The sequence below is a fragment of the Glycine soja genome, chromosome 9, assembly GCF_004193775.1.
Source record: "Glycine soja cultivar W05 chromosome 9, ASM419377v2, whole genome shotgun sequence".
Classification (NCBI taxonomy): Eukaryota; Viridiplantae; Streptophyta; class Magnoliopsida; order Fabales; family Fabaceae; genus Glycine; species Glycine soja.
This window is the reverse complement of record NC_041010.1, coordinates 34538226-34541751: the sequence shown is the minus strand read 5'-3', so window position 1 is coordinate 34541751 and position 3526 is coordinate 34538226. Positions and strand designations below refer to the sequence as shown.

The 3526-nt window shown below is 40.4% G+C and overlaps 1 non-coding gene across 1 annotated transcript; it reads right to left on the bottom strand.

The window, feature by feature from the left end:
• Positions 1 to 2112: 2112 nt before the first annotated feature.
• On the bottom strand, positions 2113 to 2219 carry LOC114369087. The gene has a single exon (XR_003657545.1). It is a non-coding gene; the product is annotated as a small nucleolar RNA R71 (small nucleolar RNA).
• Between the last annotated feature and the right edge of the window lie 1307 nt (positions 2220 to 3526).

Below are 3526 nucleotides of genomic sequence, written 5' to 3'. Positions count from 1 at the left end.
TAGCTAATTTGATGTTTTTAATCTAATTTCAGGAATTAATGAAACATTGGGCTTAATCCGGATTTTGGTTGTGGACTTGAAGAGGGCAAATAAAGCAGCGCTTACCTTAGTTAATTTCTAATTAGGAAATTTCGCAATTTTATTTTATGTTGTTCAGTGTTTATTTCGTTTTGGGCCAAAGTATTGTAATAGGGCCCAGTGACTTTGAGTGACTCTTTTTAAATAGCTGCCTTGGGATTCGTGTAGGGCAATTCTATTCTGCTATGCTATTTTCATTATTCAGAGCTTTGGTTTTAGGTTTTCACGTTTTTCTGTGCCCTTGTTACAGTTTTCGTTCTTAATGCAAATTTCCGTTTTCTGCTTCTAATTACGAGTTCATTCTTGCTTCTTCTTCTACTTTCATTTACGTTTCTGTTCATTTACGTTTCTGTTCATTTACGTTCTTGTTCATTTACGTTTACCAAACAACCAAACCCCCCCCCCCATCGTTACTGTTACTGCAAGTATATTATGAACATTTGGCTTGTCACTGCTCGTTGGGAAACGACCTAGGATCACTTCCTAGTTACTGCATTTTCATGTTTATTTGATTCGGGTACGACCTCGATCAAATTTGGCGCCGTTGCCGGGGAACAGTGTCCAAAGGTTCATAATAGCTAGCTAGTGTTGTGTGTTTAATCCTTTCGTGTTTTATGTTTAATTGTTAGTATTGTGTTAGTATGTGTGTTAGTGTTGATTAGTGTCCTGGTATTTTGTTTAATGTGTGTTCTGTTTCAGTTTTACCATTAAGCGTTTCCCCTGTTTCAGTCTTGGGTGTTTTGCTGTGAAGATTGTGCTTGAAAACAGAGTAGTAGTAGAAATCAGCTTGCGGAAAAACAGAGTAGTAGTAGAAATCAGCTTGCGGAAAAACAGAGTAGTAGTAGAAATCAATTAGAGACGGATTTTAGCGACCACCCATGCTGAATTAATTGGGATTTTTTTGTTTTAGTAGCTAGGGTTGTTATTTTTGGCTGAATTTTTTTGTGGTAACTTCTTTTAATCCATATTTTGTGGGAAAAATAGCTAGAGCCTTTAGTTTGGTCAGATTTGAAAGTTCCAAAAAACTAGCAAATTTTGTGTTTGTCAAAACTTCAAACGACCATAACTTTTGCTCCGGTTATCAGAATCGCAATTATTATATATGCATTTGGGGTAGAAAAAAATTTCCTACGCTGTGGCAGCCTGCTGTAGGCCGGCTGAGGTCTCCATCGTCCAAAAAAAGCGATTCTGTCAAAAGTTTTTTATTTTTCAAGTTTTATTCACTTATTTTTCTTAACCTACCAATTTTTGCTTTCATAGTTAGACTTTGAATTTTTGTCTGAAATTTTTTGTGCTATCTTATCATCATTTTATAAGGTTGCTCACAAAATTTCAAGTCATTTGGATATCATTTGAGGGTAGCTGTAGTTCAAACCTACACCTTTATTTACATGACAAGGCAACTAGTTGTGTGCATGCTGAATGTAGTGTATGACTAGAGGCAATCCATCTGACTTACAACCCTTTGATCCTGAGATAGATAGGACATTTCATAGATTAGTTAGGCATCATTTTATACCTTTTGATCATTCTGAGCATTCCATAACTGGTGAATCTGTGCATTCTATTATTGGTGATTTTGAACATCCTGATCTTGAGCATTATAATTTTGAGCATTCTGATTCTGAGCATTCTGATTTTGCACATTCTGAGAACATGGCACAACCTCCACCTCGTGAGAGGACTCTAAGGGAAATGGCTGCACCTGATTTCACCTATGAAAGCTTGTGCATCCAATACCCTGATGAGGATGTCCCATATGTTCTTAAGACTGGACTGATTCATTTGCTTCCAAAGTTTCATGGCCTTGCAGGTGAAGACCCGCACAAACATTTGAAAGAATTTCACATTGTCTGCTCCACCATGAAACCCCCAGATGTCCAAGAGGATCACATATTTCTGAAGGCTTTTCCTCATTCATTAGAGGGAGTGGCAAAGGACTGGCTGTATTACCTTGCTCCAAGGTCCATCACGAGCTGGGATGACCTTAAGAGAGTATTCTTAGAAAAAATTTTCCCTGCTTCCAGGACCACAGCCATCAGGAAGGATATCTCAGGTATTAGACAACTCAGTGGAGAGAGCCTGTATGAGTACTGGGAGAGATTTAAGAAACTATGTGCCAGTTGCCCCCACCATCAGATTTCAGAACAGCTTCTTCTCCAATATTTTTATGAAGGACTCAGTAATATGGAGAGAAGTATGATAGATGCTGCCAATGGTGGAGCCCTTGGAGACATGACTCCTGCTGAAGCCAGAAATTTAATTGAGAAGATGGCCTCCAACTCCCAGCAGTTTAGCGCCAGAAATGATGCCATAGTCATTATAGGAGTGCATGAGGTAGCTACAAACCCATCTGCATCATCTGAAACTAAGAAGCTTGAAGGCAAACTGGATGCGTTGGTCAACTTGGTAACCCAGCTGGCCTTGAATCAGAAATCTGTACCTGTCGCAAGGGTTTGTGGTTTGTGCTCCTCTGCTGACCACCATACAGACCTTTGCCCTTCCATGCAGCAACCTGGAGCAATTGAGCAGCCTGAAGCTTATGCTGCAAATATTTACAATAGACCTCCTCAACCTCAGCAGCAAAATCAACCACAGCAGAGCAATTATGACCTTTCCAGCAACAGATACAACCCTGGATGGAGGAATCACCCTAACCTCAGATGGTCCAGCCCTCAGCAACAACAACAGCAGCCTGCTCCTTCCTTCCAAAATGCTGCTGGCCCAAGCAGACCATACATTCCTCCACCAATCCAACAACAGCAACAACCCCAGAAACAACCAACAGTTGAGGCCCCTCCACAACCTTCCCTCGAAGAACTTGTGAGGCAAATGACTATGCAGAACATGCAGTTTCAGTAAGAGACCAGAGCCTCTATTCAGAGCTTAACCAATCAGATGGGACAATTAGCTACTCAATTGAATCAACAACAGTCCCAGAATTCTGACAAACTGCCTTCTCAAGCTGTCCAAAACCCCAAAAATGTCAGTGCCATTTCATTGAGGTCGGGAAAGCAGTGTTAAGGACCTCAACCCGTAGCACCTTCCTCATCTGCAAATGAACCTGCCAAACTTCACTCTATTTCAGAAAAAGGTGATGACAAAAATCTACCTAACAATTTCTGTGCAGGTGAATCTTCTTCCACAGGTAATTCTGATTTGCAGAAGCAGCACATTCCCCCTCTTCCATTCCCTCCAAGAGCAGTTTCCAACAAAAAAATGGAAGAGGTAGAGAAAGAGATCTTGGAAACGTTTAGAAAAGTAGAGGTAAACATACCTCTGTTGGATGCAATAAAGCAAATTCCAAGATATGCCAAATTCTTGAAGGAGTTGTGCACTAATAAGCGGAAGCTTAAAGGAAGTGAATGAATTAGCATGGGCAGAAATGTCTCCGCATTGATTGGTAAATCTGTTCCTCAAATTCCCGAAAAATGCAAAGATCCAGGTA